Source organism: Pseudophryne corroboree, chromosome 2, assembly GCF_028390025.1.
Source record: "Pseudophryne corroboree isolate aPseCor3 chromosome 2, aPseCor3.hap2, whole genome shotgun sequence".
NCBI classification, from domain to species: Eukaryota; Metazoa; Chordata; class Amphibia; order Anura; family Myobatrachidae; genus Pseudophryne; species Pseudophryne corroboree.
In genome coordinates this window covers 752,375,993-752,403,466 of record NC_086445.1, presented here as the reverse complement: position 1 = coordinate 752,403,466, position 27,474 = coordinate 752,375,993, and the positions used below count along the sequence as shown (strand labels likewise).

Genomic DNA, 27,474 nt, shown 5'->3' with positions numbered 1-27,474 from the left:
GATTTATGTACGGCACCTTGGTGGTGTTGTCTGAGTGTACTTGAACAGGCCTGTTCTGTACTAGAGGAAAGGCCAGTGTCAATTCCAATGTTTATTGGGAGGAGAGATTCCACCCTGGTCCACCGACCCTGGAGAGAGTGTTGCTCCAACACTGTGCCCCAAACCAGCAGACTGGCATCCATTGTTAGGAGGACCCAGTTGGAAATCCATAAGGGACGGCCCCTGCTCAACTGTTGGTCCTGTAGCCACCAGCTCAGGGATAGACCAACCTCTGGAGTCAAGGAGATCATTTGAGACCTGATCCAATGAGGTAGGCCGTCTCACTTGGAAAGGATTAATCTCTACAGAGGCCGGGAATGAAATTGAGCGTACTCTACCATGTCGAAAGCCGACACCATGAGGCCTAGTACTTGCATCGCCGAATGTATCGACACTCTCGGGCGAGAGAGGAAGTATCTGATCCTGTCCTGAAGTTTCAGGACTTTCTCTGGAGACAAAAACAATTGTTGGTTGTGTGTGTCCAGCAGTGCCCCCAGGTGCACCATGCTCCGAGCAGGGACTAGCAAGGACTTCTTCCAGTTGATGAGCCACCCGTGGGCTTGTAGGAATTGGACCGTCAATTCCAGATGACTGAGGAGAACATCTTGGGAGTTTGCCAGGATCAGCAAGTCGTCCAGACATGGCAGGATCCTGATTCCCTGACGGCGGAGAAGGGCCGTCATTATGGCCATGACCTTGGTGAAGATCCGAGGGGCGGTGGTCAATCCAAAAGGCAAGGCCTGGAATTGATAATGTAGGTTGCCAATAGCAAACTGCAGATATTGATGTGAAATGGCAATAGGTATGTGCAGGTAAGCATCCTGTATGTCCAGGGATACCATATAGCCTTTGGGCTCCATGGCCAGCACAATGGAGTTCAGAGTTTCCATACGGAATTTGGATACTCTCACAAACTTGTTCAATGATTTGAGGTTGAGTATAGGCCGGAAGGACCCATTTGGCTCCGGAACCAGAAACAGAGTCGAACAGTAACCCCTGCCTCTCTGAGACAGCGGCACCGGCATTACCACTCCTGTCCGATGTGGTCTTTAACCAGGCCTGGGCGAACTGCAGAAGTTGCCCTCCCACCCTGGGGTCCCCCAGGGGGAGGCCTGCCCCATCATACAGCAGCCTTGTCTTGTTTGGAAGCAGGCTGACGGGCGGCCCAAGATTGTTTAGATTTGGGCTTAGTGATTTTGGATGCACGAGCCTGTCTCGGGTACGCCTGACCTTTTGCTTTCTCTGGAGGTCGAAAGGAACGAAAAGTGGTACTCTTTGCTTTCGGAGCAGAAGGATTAGTACTTGGGAGAAACACAGTCTTGGCAGTCGCCAAGTCAGTCATAATCTTGTTTAGATCCTCCCCAAATAGTATGTCTCTCTTAAAAGTGAGCACCTCCAAGGTCTTTTTGGAGTCCAGGTCCACCTTCCAGGACCTCAACCACAAAATCCGGTGAGCCAGGATAGATGTAGCAGTAGGCTCAATCTCATCATCAATTTGGAGAATCAGCTTGATAGCCTCCACTAGGTCAGGAACATCAACCTGGGTTGTAGATCCTCATCAGAAGCGACTGTATCAGTGTCTGATGGATCAGTATATTCTCCATCCTCATCGGAAGAATTATCCGAAATATTGGTGGATTGTGAGGAAGAAATGGCTCGCTTAGATGACCCCTTGGCCCCAGATGGGGTAGACTTTTGTCTAACCAAAGATTGATTTAATTGTTGTAACTGGGTAGACAGAGTGTCCGCCTAGGGCAGATTAACTACAGGGACAATATGTGGCTGTAATGGCATAGGAGGTCCCACAGGGGGCGTAAGCCTTGTTACAAGCGTAGTCAGCATACTTGAAAATGCTGCCCAAGGTGGGTCCTGATTGGCCACAGGTGGACTGAGAGCTGAATGACACCCAGCACCTGAACCAGCAGCTAACACTTCCCCCAACGGTAAATCTGTGGTAACAGTACTGCAGGATGCAGAAGCGCCTGTGGATTTGCAGCCCTGTGTGGCAGACATTATAGGGAATGTAGCCTTAGAGCGTAACAGTACAATATAGCCAGACAAACAATACCTGCATATAACCCCCTGTGTTATGTGACAGTAAATACAGGGCACAAACAGAGGATTTAAGCGTTATGAGGTGACTGAAATACACAGTAAAAAATACAAAACAGTATAAACTGTGTAGCACTAATATATATTTAGTCAGTCAGAAGTCCACAACCTAGTTTGTGAAGATATTCCCTCTCGAGCTCACACCTTGAAAAAGGTGAGGTAGTATCTAGGGTTCATCTAACAAACGTATTGGTTGTATTTTATTGATACCATTTTCGATATATTCTTATTGTGAAAATTACATGATGAACTATGTGTAAAAATGAATGTGTTCAAATGTATGGTATTAAAATAACCTTTTACTAATTGGCCTTTGGCCTCTTGTTTGGGTGACTTTTTGGTGAGGGGTGTCTGTTACAGGTCCCCAGATTTAAACATACTCCAGTTTACATTCCTATGAAAATAACGCTGGAAGAATTGTGTAAATACGCTTTATTGTAGCGCACTTGGGAATTTGTGATTTATCATATATATATATATATATATACATATATATATATACATATATATATATATATATATATATACATACGAGACCCTGACACACCTGGTCCCTCAGGGTACAGCAATATGTGTGATAGTGGGGATGAAATCCACACAACAGCTACAGGCACACTCAGTCACAGGTACAATGCAGAAATTATCACATATAAACAATAAAACTGCCCTGGACTAGTAGATCTACATATAAATATGTATGAACATAGATATAACAATGCACAGTAATTACTGGATCTATAACACAGATTACTTGTACTAAATATTCAGGTAGTAGTACACTTGTTCTTAACTAACACTGTCTAAAATGATATGTAGAATACTTAAGTGCCTGCAAATGCACAGCACTGATGAGACAGGCGGCTTTACAGAGGAGACAGAGCCCTGCAGTCCCGGAGATCAGCCCACCTAGTAGTGAAGATGGTGCCAAAATCTCTGTCAGGGAGTGAGGGAGAGAGAACTGCAGCTTCAGGGCGGGAACACCAGTAGTAGATGGCGCCCGGAGCTAGGGGATTGGCTACAGGTCAGCGCCTTATCCCCTGTGCTGGGCTTCACCACCGGTTACTGTGGAGCTTATTGTAAATGGATTTTAGTAAATTTGACCTGTGCTCCTTGCCCTGGTGGATATAGTGGGGTCCCTGTGCTGTACAGTGTCCACGTCAGCGGCGCGGTCCGTCTCCTGGGACCGCGATTTACCGGCGGGTCCCACCTGGGTGACCACCTTACCTCCTCCCTGATGTGCAGCCACGCGATCCTGGAGAGCATCAGCGGTGGTGTGCGTGATGACCGGTGTGCCTCCGCTGCAAGTACCCAGGAACCCGGCCACGCTGCTGGGGAGGTTGATGGAGCCGCAGCACAGAATGTCAGAGTGACATCCACCATCCTGCGGCCCTTGAAGTCTTCTTAAAAGCTCTTTTCAGGGCTGCCTAGCGCAGCCCCACCTGTTAGTGACCTGCTCTGCAGGCACCAACTTACAAGCTGAGCTCCAGTGCCTGGAGGCGGGGTTATAGAGGAGGTGGTGCAATGCATCCTGGGAACAGTCAAAGCTTTAGCCTGTTGGTGCCTCAGATCAAGATCCAACTCTACACCCCCGTGGAATCCCAGTGTACCCCGCTGCAGAAATATGTGGTAAATTACCATGGCTTGGAGAAAACTGATGGGAGAAGGATAGTGGAGGCCATATGAATGCACAGAAGAAATGGTTAGAAAGGTAGGAAAATATCCATGACAATGCAGTGTCATGGAGGCCAACAGAGTGCAGGATTTGTACAATGGATAAGGGACTATGTGCCACCACCGTTGTCGAGGCATTTAAATAAAACCTGGGCAGCCCTCCCATAATAAAAAGGTTGGAACTGCCACTGGTGGTAACAATTTTGCTAAATGGTATAACCTGCATTGGGCAGTATAACTGATAAGAATTAGACCTTCTTTTGGTTGTCGCCTGTCTGACTTTATGAATATGCTGCTGCCCCGTCACCCGGCTCCATAGAAGTGCAGGCAAATATGGATGAAATCGTCCATATTGGCCTGCATGCACAGCCGACGGGGCACCAGCGATGAACGAGCGCGGGGCCGCGCATCGTTCATCGCTTGTGCCTCCACACTGAAAGATATGAAAGGTATCTCGTTCATTAATGAACGAGATCGTTCATATCCTTCAGTCAGATCGACCAGTGTGTAAGGCCTATTAGTCTTTTACTTAAAATTGTAGTTGGTTTATAGTAATATTTTAGCCTTTTTCTTTTGCTTCATTTTAGTAAAGATTTAGTTAGTGGTCTCCGTTTTCATTATAGTCTAATTTTAGTCAATGTTTTAATTGTAACTTTTGCAGTTTAATGGTACTGTAATGGATTTTGCTGAAGAACATTTCTCTAAAATTCCCTTGAGAACTTTGCATACCTTTAACTATGTGTTTAGTAATCTAGGCTCAGTAGGCTGAGAATGTGTTACATACTGAGTCTGACTTACCACAGTACTCCCATATATCATATACAAATGAATGCCTTAAGTTTGTTAGAACAAACAAGTGCAATACACAATCCTATTTTCTTCACAGCAGGTTACATTTACTTTCTGCAAATATCTAGAACACATAATGTAATATCCAGTGTTAATTTCACTGTCCTTTGACAAGGATTTTAAACTTAGCTTTAGTCTTAGTCACATGTTGTTGCTTTCTTTTAGTTAAGATTTAGTCAGTGTATACCCGTATTGATATGATTATGCTTAGCCACGATCTCTCTCTTCATCTTCAATCAGCTCAAGTTCATCCTCTCATCTGGTCTGACCACGCTCCCAAAATTATCATCAGAAGTATGCAATGAATGCCCATCTGAGAATTATATAGAGCAACGCATAGCTAAATATGAGGACACGCATATACAACATATGACAACCTAGAGAGCTACACAAGACCCATCAGCAAAAACACTACAAAGCGTTCCAATTAATTTTATCATTGAGGCCCTGCGGGAACATAGGGTGTGTAATCAGAGCCGGCCGTAGGCAAAGCCAAACTAGGCAATTGCCTAGGGCATTTGATATGCCTAGGGGCATCAGCAGCTTCTGCTGATTAAAATGATATGCGGCATGCCTATGGCCCTCATTCCGAGTTGATCGGTCGCAAGGCGAATTTAGCAGAGTTACACACGCTAAGCCGCCGCCTACTGGGAGTGTATCTTAGCATCTTAAAATTGCGACCGATGTATTCGCAATATTGCGATCACAAACTACTTAGCAGTTTTAGAGTAGCTCCACACTTACTCTGCCTGTGCGATCAGTTCAGTGCTTTTCGTTCCTGGTTTGACGTCACAAACACACCCAGCGTTCGCCCAACCACTCCCCCGTTTCTCCGGCCACTCCTGCGTTTTTTCCGGAAACGGTAGCGTTTTCAGCCACACGCCCATAAAACGCTGTGTTTCCGCCCAGTAACACCCATTTCCTGTCAATCACATTACGATCGCCGGAGCGATGAAAAAGCCGTGAGTAAAAATACTTTCTTCATAGCAAAGATACTTGGCGCAGTCGCAGTGCGAATATTGCGCATGCGCACTAAGCGGAATTTCACTGCGATGCGATGAAAAATACCGAGCGAACGACTCGGAATGAGGGCCTATGTTCTGTGTGTAGAATTTCATATGCAGATACAGCCACAGTCGCACACAGAATATAGGCATGCTGCATATCATTTTAATCAGCAGAAGCTGCTTGTACATCCTAGCCACATAGTAATGCAAATAAGATGCATTTTCATTAAAAAAATATGCCCAACGTTAGCACTGAGGCAAGATTTATGAGGACACATCTGTATCCAAGCAGAGGCAGAGGTCACAGTGTTAGTGGCAGTGTGAGTGCTGTGTACATGTGAGTGGGTTGGTTGTGCAGTAGTGTTCGGAATATGTGTAAGGAGCATTATGTGTGTCATGTAAAAATGCATTAATAATGTGCAACATATGTGTAAGGGGCACCATGTGTGTCATTATGTGTATAAGGGCATTAATAATGTGCGGCATATGTGTAGGGGGCACTATGTGTGTTATTATGTGTATAAGGGCATTAATAATGTGCAGCATATGTGTAAGGGACATTATGTGTAAAAGGGCATTAATAAAGGTTGTCATAATGTGTAAGGCGCATTATGTTTATAAGGACATTAATAATGTGTCTCATATGTGTAAGGGGCATTACTGTGTGGCATTATGTGTATAAGGTGCTCTACTATGTGGCATTGTTTATAGAAAGGGCACTACTGTGTCATCTAATGTGAATAAAGAGCAATAGGGTGTGGTGTAATGTGAATATGGAGCAATTCAGTGTGATGTAATGTGAATAAGGGGCTCTACTGTGAGGAGTAACGTAAAGTGATACTACTGTGGGATGTAATATGAATTATGGACACTATCGCATGATCAAATGTGAATAAAGTTGCAGTACTGTGTGGCGTAATTGGAATTGGGGTTACTATTGTGTGGCCATGCCCCTTCCCAGCAAAAACACCCCCCTTTTTGGGCTGTGCGCCAAATGTGCGAACTGTTCCTATTTAAAATATAGGGGGTACAAACACCTGGGAAAGAGGTGCAAGGTCAGAGGCGGAACCAGCGGTGGTGCTAGGGGGCACCAGCCAAAATCTTGCCTAGGGCATCATATTGGTTAGGGCCGGCGTGTGTACACACGGTGAGATCCTTGCTATGCCCGATTTTTACTTGCGATTTCCCTTGAACTCCCTGGAGCCCAGATAGCACAGATTTTGACTAAATTTTCTTGAGATATGGACTATGTGTGCTTACAATTTTGGCTTATGTGAGATTTTGGCTTATGTGAGATGTCATTGACATGTGAGATGAACTAGATAGTACACCGATCTAGCAAGGATTGACTTGCCTGCACAGTCTATCATTTCTTGCGATGCCGACCTGGCGGGACCGCGCATCAAGATCGAATCGGGATCGCAAGGTGACTTTCACCTTGCGATCTGCACTAACTTTTCTTGAGATTTTGACTATATAGTCAAAATCGAAAGAAAATATCTCACCGTGTGTACACACCCATAGTGTTCAACCGTATGATCCACCTTGATTCTTCAATTAATAGTGATTTCGCCCTGTCACTTTTGGTGTGTGTGTGTGTGTATATATATATATATATATATATATATATACACTGCTCAAAAAAATAAAGGGAACACTAAAATAACACATCCTAGATCTGAATGAATGAAATATTCTTATTAAATACTTTGTTCTTTACATAGTTGAATGTGCTGACAACAAAATCACACAAAAATTATCAATGGAAATCAAATTTATTAACCCATGGAGATCTGGATTTGGAGTCACCCTCAAAATTAAAGTGGAAAAACACACTACAGGCTGATCCAACTTTGATGTAATGTCCTTAAATCAAGTCAAAATGAGGCTCAGTAGTGTGTGTGGCCTCCACGTGCCTGTATGACCTCCATACAACGCCTGGGCATGCTCCTGATGAGGTGGCGGATGGTCTCCTGAGGGATCTCCTCCCAGACCTGGACTAAAGCATCCGCCAACTCCTGGACAGTCTGTGGTGCAACGTGGCGTTGGTGGATGGAGCGAGACATGATGTCCCAGATGTGCTCAATTGGATTCAGGTCTGGGGAACGGGCGGGCCAGTCCATAGCATCAATGCCTTCGTCTTGCAGGAACTGCTGACACACTCCAGCCACATGAGGTCTAGCATTGTCTTGCATTAGGAGGAACCTAGGGCCAACCGCACCAGCATATGGTCTCACAAGGGGTCTGAGGATCTCATCTCAGTACCTAATGGCAGTCAGGCTACCTCTGGCGAGCACATGGAGGGCTGTGCGGCCCCCCAAAGAAATGCCACCCCACACCATTACTGACCCACTGCCAAACCGGTCATGCTGGAGGATGTTGCAGGCAGCAGAACGTTCTCCTTGGCGTCTCCAGACTCTTTCACGTCTATCACATGTGCTCAGTGAGAACCTGCTTTCATCTGTGAAGAGCACAGGGTGCCAGTGGCGAATTTGCCAATCTTGGTGTTCTCTGGCAAATGCCAAACGTCCTGCACGGTGTTGGGCTGTAAGCACAACCCCCACCTGTGGACGTCGGGCCCTCATACCACCCTCATGGAGTCTCTTTCTGATCGTTTGAGTAGACACATGCACATTTGTGGCTTGCTGGAGGTCATTTTGCAGGGCTCTGGCAGTGCTCCTCCTGTTCCTCCTTGCACAAAGGCGGAGGTAGCGGTCCTGCTGCTGGGTTGTTGCCCTCCTACGGCCTCCTCCACGTCTCCTGATGTACTGACCTGTCTCCTGGTAGCGCCTCCATGCTCTGGACACTACGCGGACAGACACAGCAAACCTTCTTGCCACAGCTCGCATTGATGTGCCATCCTGGATGAGCTGCACTACCTGAGCCACTTGTGTGGGTTGTAGGGAGGTCATACAGGCACGTGGAGGCCACACACACTACTGAGCCTCATTTTGACTTGTTTTAAGGACATTACATCAAAGTTGGATCAGCCTGTAGTGTGTTTTTCCACTTTAATTTTGAGGGTGACTCCAAATCCAGACCTCCATGGGTTAATAAATTTGATTTCCATTGATAATTTTTGTGTGATTTTGTTGTCAGCACATTCAACTATGTAAAGAACAAAGTATTTAATAAGAATATTTCATTCATTCAGATCTAGGATGTGTTATTTTAGTGTTCCCTTTATTTTTTTGAGCAGTGTATATAGTGGGGCGAAAAAGTATTTGGACAGCCACCGATTGTGCAAGTTGACTTACTTAAAAAGATGAGAGGTCTGTAATTTCCATCATAGGTACACTTCAACTGTGAGAGACAGAATCTGAAAACCCCCACAAAAACTAGGAAATCACATTGTATGATTTTTAAACAATTTATTTTTATATTCCTGCGGAAAATAAATATTTGGACAATCAAAAAGTTTAACTCAGTACTTTGTAATATAACCTAGGTTGGCAATTACAGAGGTCAAACGTTTCCTGTAGTTCTTGACCAGGCTTGCACACACTGTAGCAGGTATTTTGGCCCACTCTTCGATGCAGATCTTCTCTAGATCTGTCATGTTTTGGGGCTGTCGCCGGGCAACCCGGACTTTTAACTCCCTCCACAGATTTTCTATTGGGTTGAGGTCTGGAGACTGGCTAGGCCACTCCAGGACCTTGAAATGCTTCTTGCGGAGCCACTACTTAGTTGCCCGGGCGGTGTGTTTGGGGTCATTGTCATGCTGGAAGACCCAGCCACGTTCCATCTTCAATGCTCTTACTGAGGGAAGGAGGTTTTTGCCCAAACTCTCACGATACATGGCCCCATTCATCCTCTCCTTAATACAGATCAGTTGTCCTGTCCCCTTTGTAGAAAAGCAGCCCCAAAGCATGATGTTTCCAACCCCATGCTTCACACTGGGTATGGTGTTCTTTGGATGCCATTCATCATTCTTCTCCCTCCAAACATGGCGAGTGGTGTTTATACCAAAAAGTTTGATTTTGCTCTCAACTGACCACATTACATTTTCCTAATCCTCCTCTGGATCATCCAGATGGTCACTGGAAAATTTAAGATAGGCCTGGAAATGTGCAGGGGGACCTTTCAGGCGCTGTAGGATTTCAATCCATGATGACGTAGTGTGTTACTAATGGTAACCTTTGTGACTGTGGTCCCAGCTCTCTTGAGGTCATTGACCAGGTCCCCCCGTGTAGTTCTGGGCTGATTCCTCACCATTCTCAAGATCATTGATACCCCACGAGGTGAGATCTTGCATGGAGCCCCAGGTCGAGGGAGATTGTCAGTGATCTTGTATTTCTTCCCTTTTTTAATAATTGCGCAAACAGTTGATCTCTTCTCACCAAGCTGCTTGCCTATCGTCGAGTAGCTCATCCCAGCCTTGTGCAGCGCTACAATTTTGTCCCCGGTGTCCTTAGACAGCTCTCTGGTATTGGCCATGGTGGAGATGTAGCAGTCTGACTATTTGATGGTGTGGACAGGTGTCTTTTATACAGATAACCAGAAGGTTCTGAGGAAGGGGAGCACGTCCCTGAAACGTCAACGCTTTTTGCTCAATACAAGTCATGCTATTTCTGACTCCGAGTGCCGCCTTTTTCTTTCCTGTATATATATATATATATATATATATATATATATACATACACTTTTGAATGTCCAGCTCTGGCTCTGTCCTATTACATATGCTATTAATTAAAGGAATATGGGGACAGATATGACTGTAGTGTATTATACTTAACCTACAGATTAATAAGCACTGTTGTTTATGTTTTAAAAGCCGTATCCAATTGATGTCAGTTCATGTTTATAATTAAATAGTTGACTCACTTTGGGCCTGATTCAGAGTTAGCTACAAAATGTTCGCAATGCCGATGGTTGCGTAGTTCAGCGATTATAGTTGTACTGTGCATGCGCCTGAGACACACTCCGCATGGTTCCTGATGGTTTTACGATGGCGGTCGCAATGCAAAATGGTACGCAGATTGATTTACATTCAATGAGTATTTGTGGGAGGTAACGGAGGGCTGGTGAGTCAAATGCAGGCATATTGTCACCGCTTTACGGGCGTGTCTGTGACTGCGTAATAGTATGCAGTTGTAAAGGCTCCATCGGCTTACTTGCCATAGGGTTCCTTCAGAGTTCTGATGGGGCGGCCCCTGTTGCATTTTAGTACACAGTGGCAGATCAGAGACACCGTCAGTGGGCATCTTTGTACAGATTCCTGCAGCTGCGTCATTAGCATATGTTCGCATGTCCGCAGTTGTGTCCACCTGTGAAACAGGCCCTTTGTTGGGTGGTCTTCAGTATGCCGGCTGTCGGGATCCCGGCGCACAGTATACCGGCGCTGGAATCCCGACAGCCATCATACCGACACTTATTCTCCCTCGTGGGGGTCCACGACCCCCCTGGAGGGAGAATAAAATAGCGTGGTGCCCGCAGCATGGCGAGCGCAGCGAGCCCGCAAGGGGCTCATTTGCGCTCGCCACACTGTCGGTAAGCCGGCGGTCGGGCTCCTGGCGCCGGTATGCTGGTCGCCGGGAGCCCAACCGCCGGCCTACCATACTACACCCCCTTTGTCTCTTGCTGATCTGTTTCTTACCAGTTTTAAAGAATTAATAGACACACTTAAAGAGTAGAATATGATCACAAGTGATAGACTATCGAACCTGACAGTCTATATAATAAATGACTAACGCTGCTCCTCATCTCTTTGGGGGGAATTCAAGTGTTTTGTGCGCTGCGGCCTCTAGATAGTGCCCAATGAAGCAATTCAATTGTTGATTTGTTCGGTCGCGCACAGCCATCGGCACTGACACTACTGTTATGTTGTTCCATCATTTTGACGGGCTGGTAGCTAGTCAGTTATAATTATTATCATAGATCTGTAAGGTGCCACGGTGCTCTGCTGCGCCAGACAGCAGAAAATAGGACAACTACCGTAGCAACAGCATGGAAGGTAGACAAAAAAATAAGTGCAGGCAAAAAAACAAATGGTAAGAGGGCATATACACAGTATTCAGAGGCTTTGAAGACTTTAAGAGATTTTGTTTGGTAACATATAATAATAGTAATCATTTGCTTGATATAAAAAGTAGGCTGATAACAGAGGGTTGATATGCTTTATTGCTTTTACATGAAAACAGTCATGGATATAGCAAAAAGTGTTTGATGATGTTCCACATAACAGATTGGAATATATTATATTACTAGGCCTATAGGAGAAGGAATGCACACACAGTATGTAGCTCTCTGGCATAGAGTCAGAAAGCTGAGTGTTGCTATAAATAGAAGATATTTTGTCTGGGCATAAGCTGTCTGTGGGTTACCACAGTGTTTTGTGTTGGGGCATGTTCCTCTATTAATAGCTTGTGGATGACACTAAATTAAGTAATCAGTGACTGAATACACTAAAGTGGCAAAAGTCCTGGGATAGCACTGAGTAAAGGTAATGGTACAGTAGGTTGCGCCCCCGTACTTTGACATCTTGGAAATGGGCAGAACTGTATCAGTTGTAATCTGACATCTCGTGAGTCAGTTTGAACACCGGCTAGGCTGCTCATGTCAAGGTAACGTGAATTATCAGAGTTCAAATGGAGCATGAGTGGGTGTCCGACGAATGGGACATTCGATTTCTGAAGTTGTATGGATATTCAGTATTCCTCAATCCACAGTGTCACATGTGTATCGGGAATACCTCATGGAAGGCATTACCATCCACCACGTACAGCGCAGTGGCCGACCACAGGTGCCACTGGCATCTTCCCAGAGTTGTCCGTTGTAACAGGCAAGCGACACGGCATTACCACTTAACGAGCACAGCACAGTAGCCAACCATGGGTGCCACTGGCATCTGACTAGAATTGTCCATTGTAACAGACACTGGCTCAAATAACATCCATACTCAATGCAGGAAGTATCAGACACATATCCAGCAGGTTAGTGCTGCAGACTTTAGCTTCCATGGGACATGGAATCAGAAGATCCACCATAGTGCCCCTGTTAGCATTTATGACACCAGACACAGTGTGTGCATTACGACACCAGACACCTGTGCTCATGACATCATTAATTAGACCCTGGAGGACTGGCAACATGTGGCGTGGTATGATAAGTCAAGGCTCTAGTTGATTCGGGCTAATGATAGGGTTTGGGTTTGGCACAGACCCCATGAGTACATGGACCCCGGTTGTCTACAAGGCATCATGCAGGCTGGTTGTTGTTCCATAATGATGTGGGGAGTGCTCACGTCGCATGGGTTGGGTCCGCTGGTCCACCTGAACACATCATTCACCTGTTAAAACTATGTTGCGGTACATGATGGCCATTTAACAGCCCTTCGTGGACATCATGTACAATGATGGAATATTCATGTACAACAATGGAATATTCCAGCAGGATAATGCACCGTGTAATTGGTCCCAAGCTGTCCAGAATTGGTTCAATGTGCATTTTGCAGAGTTGCAACTAATGGCGTAGAGACATAGGCATTCACAACACATTATATTAGGGTGTGCACTGGCAGAGGGGCGTATCTGACCCCGTTTATTGGGTGTGTCTAGCACTGCCTATGTCGTGTGTCTATAACCACCTACAACCACTGTGTTTCTCAGCCTCTCTCTCACTCTGTGTCCTTCAGCCTCCTCCCCGTGTTTCTCAGCCTCCCTCTCTGTGTCTCTCAGTCTCCCTCACTGTCTCCCAGTCTCCCCTTCTGTGTCTTTCAGCCTCTCTCAGCTTCCCCCTCTGTGCCTCTAAGCCTCTCCCAGCCTCCCCCTCTGTGACTTTCAGCCTTACCCTCTGTGTCAGCCTCCCCCGTGTCTCTCAGCCTCTCTCTTCTGTGCATCTCAGCAAGCCCCCCCCCCCCCCCCCCCCCCGGTCTTTCAGCCTTTCTCAGCTTCCTCCTTTGTGTCAGCCTGCCCCCTGTGTCTCTCAGCCAGGCCTCATCTTTCACCCAACTCCCCCCCCCCCCCCTCCCACAAACCTATGTCTCCCAAGCCTAATCACACACTGGGTCCACCTAACCAACTATAGTGGTAGGGTTTGCACTTTCAGCACATATTGTTGCTATCAGGTCTTCCAGCTTCCTGACAACCACTCAGAGCTTTCATTTGCCCAGAATTCTGTAACTCTGGCCAGCGGAACAGTCTGCAGAGCATCAGTTGAGCAGGTGACCCCATCCAAGCTACCAGCACACAGCCGCCAAGTGCTGTGCACCCGGGATCCACGACCTCTAGCAATGCATACAGAGCCTGCTCCATCACACTTCAGGACAACTGTGCAACTAAGCACAGCTCTGTGGACTCGGCGGGCAACTTGGAAGCACACAGAAGACTCCTTGGAATGCTGCCAGCAGCCCTTGTCGCACTTTTTTGGTGCTAAAGGTGGCTACAAAGTGGTAGGGTGGTACTGCAAGTTCTCAACGGTACATCATACTGGACCGCCATACTTGCACTGCTGTCGGGCCAACATTAGGGTGTGCCTGTGCACACGAGGCACCCCCTGTGTGCATGCCTATGTGGGGAGAGGTCCATTCACACCCAAGAGCCTGAACCTACAAATATCAGGCCGCTGTGGGAAACTATCCAGATGGCATGCATGGGTCAACATCTCTCCAGAGGTATGCCATTCACTTGTGCCACGTTGATGGTGAGTGGGTGAAGGCAGAGCAGCCATAGAGAAGCCTGCAGTGCTCACTGCTGATGAGTCTACTTTGAGCCTATATTAATCTGCTTAGTTGATGTGGCCGGGCAAGGTGAGCGGGCAGATCCAATTACAACTGACGGAGTGCAGTTTTGCCCTGTTCCAGCCCACTTTAACCCCTCAGTATAAAGTCTTCTGTGAGGGAGGGCATTCCACATACTGGGTGAAGTCCAAAAAAGCACTGTAACCAAGAATTGGAGTAGGTAATGAGTGTGGGTGACAGACACATATCTTGCACAGAGTGGAGAGGTCAAACTTGGGGATATTTTGAGATAATCAAAAAGATGTATGTTGAGGTAATTTGGTTAATAACCTTATGTGTAAGTAGAAGTATTTTATATTACATTGGTAAAATACAGGTAACCAATGGAGGGACTGACTGAGCAGAGCAGCAGAAGATGAATGCTTTACGAGGGAGCTGCAATCAAAATAGGGTGATGTGGTGAAAGTCTACTTTGTGAGATATGTGCATATATGTGGATATGTTCCTTACATGAACTGTATGTAACATGATTTGGATACAGACTGAATGTGAGGTAACTACTATTGCCAACTTTTGGAAACTATTTTAAAACTACTACCATATCATGGGCCCTATTTGATCTCAATCTGGTAGGTACCACCTGATACATATTTTATTAATCATAAATGAATGTGAAAGTATTTTTTATGTTAGAAGTGCAACATGGTGGTCAATGATTCACATAACCTATGAATAGTCATCATGTATACATATGAGATAATTTGTACAGCACTGGACCGGCCCAAACTATTTAAAAAGGATCTGGAATTACGGTACCCAGGGGTATTGGTGCTGGCATAGATAACTTAGGTCTATATGGTAACTTACAGTTGATACTGTAGCTGCAGTGGATATACCTACTTTTCTGGCCATGAATCCATGAGTTTATCAATCTAAAGCTATAGCAAAGAGGTTAGCTCCACCTCCATACACACAGTAAAATGACTTAACATGGCAGCCCTGATGAATAGAATAATCTAATACATTTTTTTAAAGGGCAGTAAGATGATGTGGGTCCAGGGAACAAAAGTATGGAGAAATTAAGGTTTACTATACAAATGACAGGCAATCTGGCACAAATGTAGCACTACAAATATATGACAGTAGTTAGTGTAAATACCAAATTGCTTTCTAACAAATATTTAAAATGCCTGCTCTAATATATATTGTAAACGCCTGCACCTCTTATTACCATGTGCCATGAGTGTGCGCTATACATAGCGAAACACTGCCTCCCATAAGAGAAAACAATACACCCACACATTATCTGAGTTCCAAAGCTCATTCATGTATATATTTGTTATTAAAAGGATATGGATTCAATATATTACAATGTACAGTATACCAATAGTTACATGGTTACAACTCATACAGTAAGCAGTTAATACATACAGTTACAGCGATACAATTACCATATCTTTCTCATATAAATTTGTCCCTCCATATCACTCTCTCTCTCTCTGTGTAAAATCATGCAGGAGCTGGGCAGACAGCATCTCCATCATCGTCTGGGAAAAAACAGCAACTGCCTCCTATTTGATCAGCAATATGTTATCTAGTTTTGGTGGAGGGAACTTTCTCATTCATGATGAGTCACTAGTCTGTTCGTATGCTAAACAGGTTCAGCCTTGAAGACATCAAAAGGGGTTGGCCTGAGCTTCCTGTCCACTGTCCTAATAAGAGTGATTTTAGCTTTCATACATTTAATCATAACTCCTTGTTACAATGTTCTACAACTTAATAACAAGTATCAAATGAATCTACACATTAATCTGCTTGCTTTTATACCAAATATAACAGGTGTATCTGGCTTCGTTCCCATAATACACATACATGACATTACTTCATTATATAATTTTAAATCATTATGATGTCTGGCGCTTGATATTATTATAATTATGTACTGTATGAAATAAGTGTCGAATCCATCTCTGTGGCATGTCCGTGTAAATGCGTGTGTTACCATATATTGCTGTGCTCGCTGCGCGTATTTGAAAAGTATAGCAACTTATATGTGTGTAGAGTTTGTATGTTCTTTCTATGTAATATTTTTGACTTCGACATTAGCAATATGGTAGTAGATAAGCAATAAGTAATAGTTCTCATTGGCAGTTAAATAAAATTCTTGATCCTAAGTGCTGCTGCACCTCTTTAGCGATTACTATAAAATATACAGTTTCTCAATTACCTCACTACACTAGGGTGGTCATTCCAAGTGGTTCGCTAGCAGCATTCGATCGCTGTACAGCGATGAGGCTAAAAAATGGCACTTCTGCACATGCTTACACGGCACAATGCGCAGGTGCGACGTACTATTACAACGAACCATGTCGTTTCACACAGGGTCTAGCGATGCTTTTCAGTCGCACTGGCTGCCGCAGAGTGATTGACATGAAGTGGGCATTTCTGGGTGTCAACTGACCGTTTTCAGGGAGTGTTAGAAAAAATGCAGGCATGCCAGGACATGCCTGCATCAGTGAGATCAGTGAGAAACTAAAAATACATGAGAAAGAGGAGGAATTTCAAAAAATATATGAAAAATATAAAATAGATTTAGACCGATTTGAGAAAGGGTTGATGGAACGAAAACGAACGAAATTTGCCAGGGACAGGAGTGACTATGCCCATGATAAGGTGTACAGTTGGAATGTAAGATCACAAAGGAGAACCCAAGACAATTCCATCAACTACAGCTCGTCGGAATTATAAACCTCTGAGGGAGAAGGAGGTAGAGAAGTTGAAGGGTGGCAAAGAGCCCGTTTTTTAGATCATGGCCCCAAATCAAGGACAGGGGATTGAGGAACGGAAGATGGAAGAAGATCAGACGGGGAGGGCAAAAGCACTCGAAAAAAGAAAGAGGCAAGGAACTGGGACAGGTACCCTCAGAGAACCAGCTGCCCCTACAGGAGGACTTAGATCAAGATGAATTACAAGTCATCAACTTGACCAATAGAGCTTTGGAACCCAAACATATACAGTTACTATCCAAGGGTTTAAGCTTCTCGCCAACTAAGAGTGTTGATAGATTTGAAATTCAAAAGGATTTGTTCCTATTTACCAGAAAATTGCTTCTCAGGAAATTTCATAGTTTAAAAAGAATGGAACATGATAGTATGGATGGAAATGGAGAATCCCACACATCATCTTTAAGTGAGGCAGAAATGGAAGCCTTACTTATCTTGGAGGAACTAGCTGAAGAGCATAGGATGGGAACTGATTTACAGAATCCATCCAGACCTGTTCTAAAGAAAAAATCTACTTTTTGCCCCAACCCATATATCTGTTCACCTGTCCATGTGTTTTTCGAACTCATGACTAAAGAATTGGATCTGATTTTTGAGAACAAGAGAATGGGTCAGACCAGTAACATCAGTAAAGATGAACAAGAAGCCCTTAAAGAGATCAACTCATGGGATGACGTTATAGTAAAACCATCTGATAAAGGGGGTAACGTCGTCCTATGGAGTAAGGAACTCTACCTAAAAGAGGCATATAAACAATTATCAGATACCACCACCTATAAAAGGTTAATTTTTAACCCTACTGCCAACTTTTTGAAGGAGTATACAGCTCTAGTTAACAAAGCGTTACAGGATGGGGTCATCACAAAGATGGAAGCGGAATTCCTCGATGTTAAAGATTCCAGGACACCAAGGTATTATATGCTACCGAAGGTGCACAAGAACAGGGAGCACCCTCCTGGGAGGCCAATAATTTCAGGCATTGGTAGCCTGACTGAAAGGGCGAGTATCTTTATAGATCAGAATCTAAGACGCTTTGTCCTGGAATTACCCTTGTATGTACGAGATTCCATGGATGTGCTGAATAAATTGGAACATGTCACACTACAGCCGAACACCTGGCTGTGTACGTGTGATGTGGAAGCACTCTACACAAGCATCAGCCATGAGGTTGGTATAAGAGCTGTAAAGTACTTTCTCAATATGGGCATATATCAGGATTTTGATGACTTCCTATTACAGTTATTGAGATTTGTCTTGACAAAATTTTTTTTTCTCTTTGATGACAAGTACTTCCTACAAGTGCGGGGGACCGCCATGGGAAGTACTTGTGCCCCAACTTATGCTAATATCTATCTAGGCTGGTGGGAGAAGGAGTGGGTTTTTAATGATGTTAATGCGGAATACACGGAACATATCGTCAGTTGGCACAGATTTATCGACGATATTTTGATCATCTGGGAAGGGGATAAAGAAGATCTTGAGAAATTCATATCAGTTCTTAATAAGAATGATTTAAATCTCAGATTGACATATGATATCAGCCAAGAGAATGTAACCTTCCTAGATTTGATCATAACAAAAACAGAAGATAAACTAAAAACGGATGTCTTCCGCAAGAAAACAGCCACAAACAGCATATTGCATCACAGCAGCTCACATCTTCCAGCCACCCTGAGAGGGATTCCCAAAGGGGAATATATCAGGATGAGACGGAACTGTTCAGACGAGACAACATATAAGCAGAGGGCTGATGAATTACAAACCCGTTTGAAAAAGAGGGGATACAGCAAAAAAGAACTACAAAAAGCATATAATCACACCAATACTGTCCCCAGAATTAATCTACTCACTCCAAAAAAGAAGGAGAAAATAGAGATCAAAACAAGATTCATCAGCACTTACTGTAAGGAATGGAGGGATGTAAACAAAGCCTTACAAAAGCACCATTATGTACTTATGACAGATGAGGACCTACGGAAGGAAATTGGGGACAGAATACTTACCAGCTGGAGAAAATCGCCCAATTTGCAGAATAAACTTGTTGGCAGCCATTTCGTAAGAAATAGGAAACGAGAACCGACAGTTCAGGGATGCTATACATGTGGCAAATGCAAAGCATGTGCATATATACAAACAACCAAGGAATATATGAACAAATACAACACCAAGGTCAAAATTCGAGAATACATCAATTGTTTAACCCAGGGGGTCATTTATTGTTTGACTTGCCCCTGTGGACTTAAGTACATAGGGATGACCAAGAGACAATTCAAACAACGCATATTGGAGCAAGTGGGTAATATCAATCGTGCCAGAAGAGATCACTCCAATATGGAGCAACTTACTAGTATAGCGCGACATTTTATGAGGAAACATGGGAGTGACCCCAAACAAATGAAAATGTATGGCCTCGAGAAGGTTGAGCTGGGGCTAAGAGGAGGTAACATTACAAAGGATCTTTTGAAAAGGGAATCCAGACATATTTTCTTCATGGACAGCCTAACACCATATGGATTATATGAGGAAATACAATATTCATCTTTTTTATAATCTGGAATTTAAATTTAACTACTCAGTATAAACTAGGGGACACAAATATGAAAACAAATTTAGATATATATTTATCTTTAGAATATGTCTCCACAGCACATATTGGGGGATATATGTATGAGAATGGGTATAGCCTAGCATTTATATTGACTATAGCAATAATAAATTATATACTTACCTTTTTAAGAAAATTTATTGGATTAGGACCATGAAAATGGAACTGAGTTGGATTTTATATCGTCGTTGTATATGTAATTTGTTGCGGATAATATAATCAGTCCACACCAGACATTAAAAATCCATAGGTATGTGTCCATGGATATGGGGGATGAAACCTATGTTCATTTGAGTTATTACACACAGGAGTGTAAATTATATTGGATATAAGGCATTTATGTATTAAATGATAAGATCTATCTAATAGTATATTTACATTATGTTTATATTGCAACCCAGTAGTTATGACTATACATCCTACAATGCATACTATACTCTAGAATTTAATACAATATCTTACAATAACATGTATGTCCCTCATATTTCAACATTTTTTAGAAGAATATGGACCGGAATGATCCTTGAATGATATATTATATATTCTTTAATTGGTATAGAGTGTGGGGCAAGGATGCACTTATACAAGCATCAGCACATACAGCACTGTTTTTATATAGACATTTTTTTATATAAAAAAAGTAATTTATTTGTTCACTTCAATCATATTAATAAATATAATGATGGTGTTTTTTCTTGACACTTTCACATTGTTTTTTTATAATATATTTTTTTATTTTCCCTCTTTTTGGTAATGGGATCCTAATATTTTTCACAATTTAACACATTATCATTATTTTTTCAAGTAGACTTAATCACGTATAATTTTACTTATATATTCACATTAGATCACAGACAGCACTATATTTTATTAAAGTACCATATTTCACATTTCACGGTATTTATTTGAACACATACTTCACAGCATTATTATAATGATAGGAATAAAGAGACATATTAGTAAAATAAATAGAATGGATAGAATATGAATAGAGGACAGGAGACATCTCTTTTTTCAAATACTCTGAATTTATTTAATTATTAGAGGATCAAAATATATCATGGTTCATTTATAGGCTCAAGGAGACACATTTTAAATAAACAGGCATTTAATTAAAAGGTAAATAGAGTACAGGAAATATCTGTCTGGAGCAATGAATTAATTTTACATATGTATAGCTATAATAAGAAATTATATATGCTATTTGTATGTATGGATGTATAGCCCTGGAGTTGACATATTGTTAGTTGGGGACTGTGCATTCATTTATAATGCTCTACTTATTTTTACATATATATATATATATATATATATATATATATATATATATATATATATGGAACGGTGGATAAGGTGTTTCAAAGTGACCAATGATGTCACATAAAATTTGGGAGACCGAAAATATAAAAAATTATTGACAATTTATTACTAAATACACCAGTAAAAGACAGTAACACCACTAAAATCACAAATAAAAGATGTTTAAATTTTTTTTAGAGCAAACTTAAAAATACAGAGAATTTAACCCTAAAATGTTAAAAAATGGGCAACATAGACTGCATAAAAAGATGGTATAGACAAGATAAAAAAGAACCATAAAACTGCTTAACTTGAGAAGATGGGTTAAGTCTGGTAACACCCAACGCGTTTCGTCCTATCTGGATGAAGTCCAGATAGGACGAAACGCGTTGGGTGTTACCAGACTTAACCCATCTTCTCAAGTTAAGCAGTTTTATGGTTCTTTTTTATCTTGTCTATACCATCTTTTTATGCAGTCTATGTTGCCCATTTTTTAACATTTTAGGGTTAAATTCTCTGTATTTTTAAGTTTGCTCTAAAAAATTTTTAAACATCTTTTATTTGTGATTTTAGTGGTGCTACTGTCTTTTACTGGTGTATTTAGTAATAAATTGTCAATAATTTTTTATATTTTCGGTCTCCCAAATTTTATGTGACATCATTGGTCGCTTTGAAACACCTTATCCACCGTTCCATTTACATGATCCATAAAGCACTTTACCAATGCTTTTTTCTTAAGGTGTAGCAGACGCCCTATTAAATTCAAGGGAGTGTCCTTCAAGGGAGATTATATAGGTGTATATATATCTATTTATTATTTGATCTTACCTAATATAATTTTTTTTGGTCTAACTACTAGTGTTGATTGGCGATCGCATATTGGCGCGGTTGGTTCACTCGTTTCACATATATATATATATATCAATATATTAATAATTATTCCCCTCTGGGTATGAACTCTAAATACACTGTATAGTTTCTCTACTTAAAAGTATTATTATGTTGGTATTTAGAATATATGTATCTTTATACTGGTCTGGTTAATTGATATCCAGAGTACAGGGTTCCCTATATGGACGTAGAATTACACGGGGGCATGACGATTAGGTGCACCTGTGTGCTCACGCTGAGAAGTAAATTAGTAATTGCCGGAGGACGGAGCCGCTGAGGTATGCGGCAACGGACCGGAAAATCTCCAGCCCGTATGGTTGATTGGCTACGAAGGCTGCAAAAGGTCTTGATTGGTCCCCTCTCCTTATATAAACTGATGATGAGGCGGGCGCCGGACACTAGAGCCCTGGCGAAGCTCTAACATAGAGTGAAATGCGCATAGGGAAATAGCCGTGCGCCGCAAAAAACAATGAAATGTAATTAATTAGAAACAGTATTCCATTGTTGTACCTGCCAACCTTATTGCCAGTAAACGGTACACTGTATGCACGTTTGCACGTTCAGGGCAGTGCGGTGCTGTGGTATGTGACAGCACGCAGTAGAGACAGCACTGGCTTTCTGACAAATGTCCGTGGCGTCTGGCAGCATAGACTAGGATTATGCCTGCATTGTGTTAAATTACAGGACAATAAATGCTAGTACTGCCAGTACAGAGGAGCATATAATTGTCCTATGATATTATTGTACTTATTTAATAGCTCTTAAATTGCCCTATAATCTATATAGATACGAGGGGTGTGGAACATAATATTAGTATGAGCATATTATATGTACAACTTGACATCAGCTGAGTACGTACACATTACCTCATTTGAGGGGCATAAAATACAAAAATACATAAATTAAGTACAGAGAATATAATAAATTAAGTAAGGGGATGTGATCTGACCCCTTCCTAAATGGTTTATGTATGACCAAAGTGCAATTTTGTTATCAGTTTAAAAGATTACATACTATAATTAAATTACATTACATGCATGTATATATATATGTATATGAAGGACTTTATATAGGAAAGATCCCCACTGTATTTTTCTGTCTACGATAAGAAATTTTCACGACTCTATCCCACTTAGGAATTGCTTGGCTATTCATTATTATATATGTATCATATATGATATTAAAATATAGGTGATATGTAGCCAAACTAGTGATCATACATTGGAGGGACTGCAGACCTCCATTGACATGGTGGTACAGTCATAACACAGCAAGATACTCTGTGTTAATAAAGTAACAATTGTACCGGTTACAACATTCTGCTAGGTATCAAATTATATTGAGTGGGGATCAGTACTAAATGCCGGTGGTCGGAATCCCGGAGGTCGAAATACCGACACCGGAATCCCGACCACACAATCCCGACAGGGGTGGCGAGCGGAACGCAGCCCCTTGCGGGCTCGCTTCGCTCGCCACGCTGCGGGCACGGTGCCTCGCTACGCTCGGCACACTATTATATTCTCCCTCTATGGGTGTCGTGGACACCCACGGAGGGAGAATATGTCGGGATTGCGGCGGTCGGGATTCCGGCGTCGGTATTTCGACCGCCGGGATTCCGTCCGGCGGCATCTTGACCGGATCCCATTGAGTGTATCACTTAGAAGTAACTGTGACTTTTGGCAGGATAGGAATACAGAGGTAACATCAAGACTGGGAATTATTGTCCTCATTAAACAATATAATGCGCAAATATAATTAGGAGCAAATATTGTTAATACCAATTGAATAAGGTTGTTACAGGTTTATGAAGAAATATACTATCAACTAGGGATTGCTGTACTAATTATAAGGAACACACATATATATCCCAGTTACATTCTTCTGAGGAATATAGTAGTGGAGTACTGTTCATACATAAAATATAAATAAATAATAGGCGGCACACGGCTTTGTTTTTAATATCTTCTTTATTATTTGGCACTAGGACAAAATAAAATCTTTCTCTTTTTCTTTTTTGTCCATTTTTCTGATTCCCGTCTAATTATTTTCTATTGTTTTTATATTTCACTGTTTACGGCCTATTTAAGGGTCTTAATACTTCATATGGGATACTAATAAAGTTGATACATTCCATATGGGTATTGGTATATACTATGAATTAAATGTCAATACATATATTTAAAAGAAGTATAAAGACACAGATATAATATCAAGAATTCTTGTTAGTCTTGGGAGAGAGTGCACCCAGAGAAACTGATCCCTTTTCTTCACCTTTCTTGTATATGCAAGGACAAACGCAGGCGTGGCTGGGCGGGTTTGTGACGTCAAATCCGGAACTGAATGGGCAGAAGTGATCGAAAGCCCTGAGTAGGTTTGAAGCTACTCTGAAACTGCACAAAATTATTTTGTAGCCGCTCTGTGTTACAATCGTTCGCACTTCTGCTAAGCTAAAATACACTCCCAGTGGGCGGCGGCATAGCATTTGCACGGCTGCTAAAAACTGCTAGCGAGCGATCAACTCGGAATGACCACCTCTATTCTAAACTGGAGATGTGCAGCGGGCATTTTTCGGGTTTTGTGTTTGGATTTTGGATTCGATTCAGTGGTCGTTTTTTGGATTCGGATGCGTTTTGGCAAAACCTCCCTTAAGAATTTTTGTCGGATTCGGGTTTGTTTTGGATTTGGGTGTTTTTTTCAAAACCCCCTCAAAAACAGCTTAAATCATAGAATTTGAGGGTAATTTTGATCCTATAGTATTATTAACCTCAATAACCATAATTTCTACTAATTTCCAGTCTATTCTGAACACCTCACACCTCACAATATTATTTTTAGTCCTAAAATTTGCACCGAGGTTGCTGGATGACTAAGCTAAGCGACCCAAGTGGCCGACACAAACACCTGGCCCATCTAGGAGTGGCACTGCAGTGTCAGACAGGATGGCACTTCAAAAAAATAGCCCCCAAACAGCACATGATGCATAGATAAAAAAAAAAAAGAGGTGCAAGATGGAATTGTCCTCCCACCCACCCTTATGTTGTATAAACAGGACATGCACACTTTAACAAACCCATCATTTCAGCGACAGGGTCTGCCACACGACTGTGGCTGAAATGACTGGTTGGTTTGGGCCCCCACCAAAAAAGAAGCAATCAATCTCTCCTTGCACAAACTGGCTCTACAGAGGCAGGATGTCCACCTTCTCCTCATCGTCCGATTCCTCACCCCTTTCACTGTGTACATCCCCCTCCTCACAGAGTATTAATTCGTCCCCACTGGAATCCACCATCACAGGTCCCTGTGTACTTTCTGGAGGCAATTGCTGGTAAATGTCTCCACGGAGGAATTGATTATAATTTATTTTGATGAACATCATCTTCTCCACATTTTCTGGAAGTAACCTCGTACGCCGATTGCTGACAAGGTTACCGGCTGCACTAAACACTCTTTCGGAGTACACACTAGAGGGGGGATAACTTAGGTAAAATAAAGCCAGTTTGTGCAAGGGCCTCCAAATTGGCTCTTTTTCCTGCCAGTATACGTACGGACTGTCTGACATGCCTACAGTGATGCCGTCACTCATATAATCCTCCACCATTCTTTCAATGGTGATAGAATCATATACAGTGACAGTAGACGACATGTTAGTAATCGTTGGCAGGTCCTTCAGTCCGGACCAGATGTCAGCACTTGCTCCTGACTGCCCTGCATCACCGCCAGCGGGTGGTTTTGGAAATTTTAACCTTTTCCTGGCAGCTCCAGTAGAGGGAGAAAATGAAGGAGGAGCTGTTGGCGGGTCGCGTTCCGCTTGACTTGACAATTGTCTCACCAGCAGGTCTTTGAACATCTGCAGACTTGTGTCTGCCGGAAAGAGAGATACAACATAGGCTTTAAACCTAGGGTCGAGCACGGTGGCCAAAATGTAGTGCTCTGATTTCAACAGATTGACCACCCGTGAATCCTGGTAGCGAATGAAGGGCTCCATCCACAAGTCCCACATGCCTAGCAGAATCGCTCCGTTTTAGCTCCTCCTTCAATCTCTCCAGCTGCTTCTGCAAAAGCCTGATGAGGGGAATGACCTGACTTAGGCTGGCAGTGTCTGAACTGACTTCACGTGTGGCAAGTTCAAAGGGTTGGAGAACCTTGCACAACGTTGAAATCATTCTCCACTGCGCTTGAGTCAGGTGCATTTGCCTCCTTTGCCTATATCGTAGGCAGATGTATAGGCTTGAATGGCCTTTTGCTGCTCCTCCATCCTCTGAAGCATATAGAGGGTTGAATTCCACCTCGTTACCACCTCTTGCTTCAGCTGATGGCAGGGCATGTTCAGGAGTCTTTGCTGGTGCTCCAGTCTTCGTCACGTGGTGGCTGAATGCCGAAAGTGGCCCGCAATTCTTCGGGCCATCGACAGCATCTCCTGTACGCCCCTGTCATTTTTAAAATAACTCTGCACCACCAAATTCATTGTATGTGCAAAACATGGGACGTGCTGGAATTTGCCCACATGTAATGCACACACAATATTGGTGGTGTTGTCCGATGTCACAAATCCCCAGGAGAGTCCAATTGGGGTAAGCCAATCTGCGATGATGTTCCTCAGTTTCCATAAGAGGTTGTCAGCTGTGTGCTTCTTATGGAAAGCGGTGTTACAAAGCGTAGCCTGCCTAGGAACGAGTTGGCGTTTGCGAGATGCTGCTAATGGTGCCGCCGCTGCAGGAGGCAATACATCTACCCAGTGTGCTGTCACAGTCATATAGTCCTTAGTCTGCCCTGCTCCACTTGTCCACATGTCCGTGGTTAAGTAGACAGTGGGTACAACTGCATTTTTTAGGACACTGGTGACTCTTTTTCTGATATCTGTGTACATTCTCGGTATTGCCTGCCTAGAGAAGTGGAACCTAGATGGTATTTGGTATCGGGGACATACTACCTCAAGCAATTCTCTAAGTCCCTGTGAACTAACGGTGGATACTGGACGCACGTCTAACACCAATATAGTTGTCAAGGCCTGAGTTATCCGCTTTGCAACAGGATGACTGCTGTGATATTTCATCTTCCTCGCAAAGGACTGTTGGACAGTCAATTGCTTACTGGAAGTAGTACAAGTGGTCTTCCGACATCCCCTCTGGGATGACGATCAACTCCCAGCAGCAACAACAGCAGCGCCAGCAGCAGTAGGCGTTACACTCAAGGATCTATCGGATGAATCCTAGTTAGGAGAGGACTCGTCAGACTTGACAGTGACATGGCCTGCAGAACTATTGTCGTTCCTGTCTAAGGAGGAAATTGACATTGAGGGAGTTGGTGGTGTGGTTTGCAGGAGCTTGGGTTCAAGAGGAAGAAGGGATTTAGTTGTCAGTAGACTGCTTCCGCTGTCACCCAAAGTTTTTGAACTTGTCAATGACCTGATGAATGCGCTCCAGGTGACGTATAAGGGAGGATGTTCCTAAGTGGTTAACGTCCTTACCCCTACTTATTACAGCTTGACAAAGGCAACACACGGCTTGACACCAGTTGTCCGCATTTCTGTTGAAATAATTC

General features: G+C 43.0%; 1 protein-coding gene across 1 annotated transcript in view; it reads left to right on the top strand.

Annotated features, from left to right (window-relative positions):
* AMPD1 (adenosine monophosphate deaminase 1) overlaps positions 1–27,474 on the top strand; it is a 398,148-nt gene that overhangs the window by 10,067 nt on the left and 360,607 nt on the right. The gene's annotated exons all lie outside the window — the stretch shown is intronic.